A 7400-nucleotide genomic window follows, 5' to 3' on the forward strand; every position below is an offset into this window, starting at 1 on the left:
CAAACCTTTGCCCTTGAGGTATGTTGTGTCCTAGGAATTGCTGATACAGAATAACCAGATGCAGAGATCTGAATCTAATGCCTTATGATATATAAGACACCATTTTTCTGTTAGCGGTGTGATCCTGACCAGAGGTAAATCCAGGATTCCACACATTATCCAACGGGACACAAGAGTGATCATGATATCCATGGCCCAGATAGGGCGGTGGTGACCATTGAGGCCGAATGCCTCAAATTCTCTAGCCATCGGTTACCAGAGATAGTTAATTTACGATTAGTAAATTCCATCATGGTAATGTTGTAAAATTAATGGATATTTCAAGAAGTTATCTTGAAACCATAAATGTGAATCTCAAATTGCTAAGCATGACACCTTGAAGATAATCTCCAAAATGAAGTAGATCTCACAGCACTAGGGAGTATAATCTGATGAAATCAGTAGATACTCACTCCTAATGCCTTATGTCATGACTTAGTAAAATGCATGTGAGTGCACAATATTGTGCAATCATAATGTCAAATTTGACAAAATGTAGGCTTAAACAGTAGTGGTGATAATCTGCAAAGCAGTAGATCTACACACTACCTCGGGATCCCAATACATCAATTTGAAGAAATCACTAAGAATTTTGCATATGTATTTGCAAGAAATTGAAATCTCAATTGCAAATAGACGTATTAATCTCGACATGTAGCGAACATGGAGATACATACATTCCGGAATACATCATACTCAACAGAAATACACCACTATTATAAATGAATAGTAATGACGTTGCAAACTTGATGTTCAAGTGAAAAACTTGAATTGTATAGACCTCAAATTAAATGAGATGATGTTGTATCAAGTTGCAAGATAATTCAGCAAAGTGAATTAATATTTTGCGAGAGAAAATTAATCTCAATCGCAATGAGATTGTTTTGCGAGAGAAGAAAATTCTCAATCGCAAATCAGTACTCTAGAGGAACTAAATTTATCTTTGCAAGAGATAAAAACAAATCTCAATTGCAAATAATAGATGTAATGAATCTCAACATGTAAGAAACATGAAAATATATTACATCACGTTCTGGAATACAAGTTACTCTACAGAAACACAGTATTTAAGACAAATACTGGAAATAACCGGGTCAAAATAGATCAACGCTAGTAAACAGCACTGTTAACAGGACCAATTTGCGAAATCCCCGAAATTGAAGGATGATGTGCAAATATTAGCCTGGACCACTGAATCAGCCTGTTTTGCTAATTCTAGTAACTGCAGGGACCTTAGTGTAAAGAGACGAAGAGATAAGGTTCTCCATCGTGATTCCCTACGTGGGCACAAATCAATCGATTTGCTTCCCATTTGCTTCACAGAACCACCGCCTGGATGGTTCGAGCCACGCCGGAGGGACACAACGATGTTGGCCACCGCGGACCGCGCCGACGAATCCGCGGGGTGGGGAGCAGCGCCGTGTGGTCGCTCTCGCGGGCGTCACCATTGGAGAATCCTCACTGGTGAGATGCAGGTCGTAAAGCGGCGCGGCCACGGCGAGGCGCAGGCGGGCGCAGCGCGCGAGGGCGAGGCCTCGGCGCGGACGGGCGCGGGCGGGCGCAGCGCGAGGGCGAGGGGGCCGGACGCGATGCTGTTCGCGAGCCCGAGTGCCGCGGGGCTCCGTGAGCCGGAGCGGCCGGAGTGGCCGTTCGACGGAGTCGGGAACGGCAGGCGTGGCAGCGCGACAGCGTCGCCCGGGACACGCGCGACCGTCGGCAACCTCTGGAGCGGCGCGCCGGCTTCTGCTTCAACAACCGCTGGGGTCGGAGGCTGCATCGGCGGATCCATGACGGGAAAGTCATACTGATGCAAGGGGCATAGTACCCAGCCATGCACCGAGTACCAGGACGGCGGCGGCGGAGCCGCCGGCGCCGGGTCGATGCCCCCATCGGCCTCGAGCCTTGGTGCAGCTGGACCGGCCAGAAGTCGGGCGGGCACATCGGGCTGCAGAGGCACAGATGGCTGCACGGGCTGGTTCGACGGCTCCGCGCCGTTCCGGTGGTTGTGACGGAGGTCCTGGGGGCGCTGGTTCCAACCTCCACGCCGGAAGCGGCGGAGGTTGCGCACATGACGCTGGAAGCGGCGGCCACGGCCATCGGCGCGAAGGAGGCGAAGAAACAGGGACGTCGGAACTCGAGGCATGGTTCCGTTTCTCACCTTTTCCCTGTTCTCCTTGTCTTCTCGTCGGAATTGCTCTCGCCGGAAAGCGTGCTGATAACGTGTTAAATGTAATCAACAGACAAGCGATAGAGAATCAAATGACCCTTTATTGATAGATGATATGAGTTTATATACAATCTCAACAAGTGTCTCCAAAGGGGGCGACTATTCCTGAAAGGTTGGCTCCAAAGGTTGCAACGCTCTAGGGAGAAAACCGCTCCATCGGTTGGAACTGCCCGTGCGGGAAGAGTGGGATTATCCCATAATTAATGATGGGTTAATTATTCTTAACAAAAACTAACAGACAATACACAAATTCAGAACTAAAATCACATCACATACAAAGTAGCAATGAACTGATAATATACTTTTTTAGAATCATTTACAAAGAGAACGACATTGATACGATGAGCAATGAATTTACAATCTTTAGTCTTAGCCGACACAGCATACAACCTTTACAACCTTAAAATATAATAATTTAAGCTTTGACCAAAGTTTATACAGAAGTAGGTAGTCCGAAAATCTTGAGGCTAATTTCTGTAACACCATTAATTTGTGGCTGCAAATGCAGAGCTTAAGAAGAAGAAAACTGAAAATTGAGTAAGCGGATCCGGCTCTTCATCTCCAGATTCAGATAGGATGAACGGTATGGTTTTTATTTATTTAGTAGCATTTAGGCCTTGCCCAAAATTGCTTATTCATTATTGGCATATTTGGTACAATCTAGATGACATGAAAACAACTATTAGTTTGGAAGCATGCATAGCCACCCGCTTCCTCGCTGAAAAATGCAGAAATTACATTGTCAAATTTCTAGATTGAGCTCAGAAACTCATAGACATTCGACAAAAGAAGCATCATTTTTGGCTTGATTATTAATTCATATGTATTAAGAGGTACCAAGATATGGGCTTTCAAGTTATCTTATCATCTACTCCCTCTGTCTCATAATATAGGACATTTTTTGACCTTAATGTAGTGTCAAAAAATGTCTTACATTATATGACGGAGGGAGTAGTATTTGGAAAGACGAAGAGCAACTTTTCAAGTAACCATAGTATAAAGTATAAACCAAACAATATTGTCCGTGCGAGACTAACAGAACAAACAAATTTACACTCTAAACGGTGAAACTTGAGCGTAGCTCCTTATTTGATCTTCTAATCTTGGACATTGTATAGCTTATTAGTTTCCAACAAAGAGTGAAATGCAACCTCACCCCAGCTCCATATGCAATCTCCTAGTCAGATGTTAATTCTGCTAACTAACCATTATGGCAGAATTAAATGTAGTCTCGATAACCAGAATTACAATTAGTTAAATGTAGTGTCGATAACCAGAATTGCAATTAGTTAAGACCCGCGAGCACATATTCCCAACCTCCCTGTACTAACTACGGTGCTGCACTTTCCAGGATCCCATGTCCAAACCATTTGATTGGCCTGAAATGTATGGCTAATGATGTGGCCTGCTATAAAGAAAACTTCGGCCTAAAACAGCTCTCTGAACCTCGATAAGCTATGACGATCATTGTTAACTTGGTAATGATATATTATTTCTAGTACATATAAAAATTTTGTAATAACATCAACAAAATGCACTCGTTTGAGGTACAGAAGACGGCGAACCTGACATTGGATGAGCCCACTCAAGTAAACTGATAGTGATCTTTACGCAAAAGTAATTTTGTAGATGATCTTTTAAGCCTTATGCATTTCCACTTTGCCCACATCAACATTCAGTTCATGACCAGCTTGATCCAAGCACTAAAGAATCCCAGAAACATGATTAAATCTCAGCTTCAGAAATTCCAAATGAACACAGTCAACGAAATAAAGTAAATCTCACAATGATAGTTTCAGCAAGATTGGCTGCGGGATTTGCACATCTGAAGAATTACACTCCATAATCTCCTGCAATGACAAAAACTGAATTATTAGAAGCATCGGCTGACATTTGGCCATGAAAGATGTGAGTTTATTCATCCAATGAACCAGTAGAACGGAATCAAGCAAGACGCTTTCACATGTAAACTTGGACATGCACTGGAAAAATCATGCAGCAAGTACCCATCAAGAAATAGTCATCATTATATTCTCACACTATCCGATCTAATTCCAAGATAGATGGTGCTAAAAAGACAAAACTCCACACGGTACAGCATATATGCTTCGAGTAAAAATGTCAACACTCCAAATTTAAAATGAATCTCTTGATTACGTAAAATATTATCTTATATCCGCAAAAACGAAACTGGAGAGGTTAATACAAACATGAAACAAAACAAAATTAATTGGAAAATTTCTTAAAGATATTTCTGCAGCCTGATGCAATGCTTCTTTCTTTGTACTACCAATGCCTTCACCCAGTTTTTCTCCCACCATCCAAACCTAAATAAGTAAAGCAAGCTCAAGAACACTAAAAGAGACAACAACAAAATTTCGCAGACCAATCTGCCATTAGGGGACAGGAGTGAGCGGGGAAGGGAGAGGAGGTGGGGAGGGGCGCACCAGATCAGACACCTTAATGAGACCCACCAGGCAGGAGTCGTTCTTGACGTTGACGTAGTGGAAGGAGATGTGGCCGGCGACGTGGTGCGGGGGTGGATCGACGAGGCCGCGGATCTTGTAGCATTAGACGTCGACGGCGAGGACGGAGTATGGGGTCTCTGCCATGAGCTTCTCGCAGGAGGTGGGAGTAGATGAACCCATCGCCCCTGATCACCCAGATGGTGATTGGCGCCATGAGCACGCCGTCCAGATCCAGCCTGCCGCTGCTGGCGGGCGTCGGCTTCTGCCCGTGCTCGCTGCCCTTCCCCTCAACATCTGCCCCTCCGTCGGTCGATGACGGCTTCTTCCTCCCGCATGGCGTCTCATCTTTCGGCGGCCTCTTATCCACTGGTGACCACCGGGAGGTCGCACAGCCCAGGCCGAGGAGGTGGGAGGCGGGAGCTCTGAATGAGACGAGCGGCAGCGCTGTCCAGGCCGCAAGATCGAGGGGGAGGCGTACGAGGGAAGGGAGGAGGAAGCTGCACAGGGAGCGATGCGTGGTTGTGGGGCTCGATGTATTCACCTCGGTTGCCTTCGCTGGTAAGCGATCTCTCCCCAACTCACGAGCACAGAAAGCCGGCAATTGACATGCGGTCCAGCAAACAAAAAGGGCCACATGCAGCGACCCGACCAGGCGTAACCGCATGCACCTCCAACAGCCAATCCCGTGCGTACTCTTCTCAGTTTCTCTCTTGCCCAATCGCAACGACCTCACAGCGCAGCGACCGAACAGTACCTGCATCGCCTCTTTGTGATGACGTGGACGTCACCAGGATGCGCACATTGCACGACTGTTAAAGGGTTTAATTGACCACGGTCATACAGGCACATGACTTGGCTCAGATTCTCAAAAGGACAAACCTTTGTGCAGCCAAATGGAAGAGTTATTGGAGTGGATGGAGACATCGCAAAGATTCCAATATACTCCGCCACCACGCCTGGTCCGCCGGCCACCTCTCCCAACACCAACCCCCACCCTCCACCGGATCTGGGCAGGAATCCCAGATCCGCATCCCCCGCCACCCACCACCACGAAGGGGAAGAGGCGGCGCCAGCGAAGGACGCCGGGAGGGGGAGAAGGAGCCGAGGCAGGGCCGGCCCGACGCCCGGCGCCACCAGGCAGAGGGAAACGCCCCACGAAGTCCCCAACTGCGTGTGGGAGAGAGCCGCCCGCCGCCGCCAACGCCACCCGGCCTTTGACCGGGGACGCCCCCGGCGGCAGCGAGGGACATAGTTGAGGCAAAGGGGGCGACAGGGGCGGTGCTAGGGTTTCCTCCCGGGGGCGCCCGCGGGAGCACCTCGGGGAGGGAGGGAGGGGCAGAAGATCTTTTCCCCGCGAGCCAGCACGGTGAATTAGTTAACAACAAGGACAGTTCATAGGCCGTCGTAGGAATGAGAGGAATCGGGATCAGTTCTATAGGAATGTCTGGCAAGTTTAGGATTCAAATTCCAGCGAGATCAATCTTCCTAGAGGAACGGTTCAGTTTCCGACGAGCATTTCGTGTACATATCCTAGTTTTGCTATCTTAGAAGAAATGAAGAATTACATACTTCCTCCGTCACGATTTAGAAGGCATGCTTGGAAATTCTCTGAGACCTAGGTGGTTATTTATTGGTTGTGAGGTGGGCTAAAAAATAGCATTCACACTATGCATGCATATAGAAATAGTATACGGAGTACTAATTAGGTACTAGAAATAAATGCAATGCACCCTAAACCTTGTCTATTGTGGAAACGCACGCAAATTTAACTGTGCCTTCTAAACCGTAACGGAGGGAGTAGGAAATAGTTAATAGGTGTAAAGGCTAGGGCTCGGCAATGCTCCATGTCACATGGCAATCACGGACGTGGTAGATGGCTTCATGATAGAGCAGGTTATAAGTCGAGTGTGCGGCTCGCCTTTCTCAGCTAACCTTAATGAATCCTTTTATTCCTTTTCAGATACAAGAAATATGAGCCGTGTAGCCGGTAACATGAACTTGGCTTACACGTGGCCAATTTATTCCAAATCTATTTGTTAGTGCAAAAATGATTTTACATGTGGTGCTTTGCATTCATATTTACTTATTGCATTTTATTTCTTTCTCCTTTTTCTCACCCTATCTGTCTGGGCTAGTTTACATCGCCCTTTGCCAAAATTTCGTGATCTCTCATTAGTTAATTACCACCATTTTGCCATTTTAAAATTGTTTGGTATTTCCTTGTACTCTTCACACCCCCTAGTGTACCCATATTTGATCACACGCAAAAGAATAAGTTGTTCGATCCTTATTTGCAATTGGATGAATTCCTTGTTTGGTAAGCCCGGAACCGTCTACCCCCTGGGTTTCCCTCAAACGGGTTGATTCCATCTAGACTATCCTATTTGTGCGTGTTAAACGTTGTTACGGGTGCATAAGCAAATTCCTATGACCTACTGGACTACCCAGCACAAAAGATCCACACTACATAGAGTGCTAGTCTTGCACTTTGAGACGATGGGAGAGAATCTTGTGAAGGAAACTGATCAATCTTAGTTTGGCATGCCAATATGACGACCCTGGAACAAACCAAGAGGAATTCATTGTGGTCTACCCCTCTCAAGGCCGGTTAAAGTCGTAGACCAAGCAGGCCCCATGGATGGGCACATGATCAAAAATCATGCGCG

The 7400-nt window shown here is 46.5% G+C and overlaps 1 pseudogene; it reads right to left on the bottom strand.

Annotated features, from left to right (window-relative positions):
- Positions 1 to 2778: 2778 nt before the first annotated feature.
- On the bottom strand, positions 2779 to 7372 carry LOC125531421 (annotated as a pseudogene).
- Positions 7373 to 7400: the final 28 nt, after the last annotated feature.

This window comes from Triticum urartu, unplaced genomic scaffold (assembly GCF_003073215.2).
Source record: "Triticum urartu cultivar G1812 unplaced genomic scaffold, Tu2.1 TuUngrouped_contig_706, whole genome shotgun sequence".
NCBI classification, from domain to species: Eukaryota; Viridiplantae; Streptophyta; class Magnoliopsida; order Poales; family Poaceae; genus Triticum; species Triticum urartu.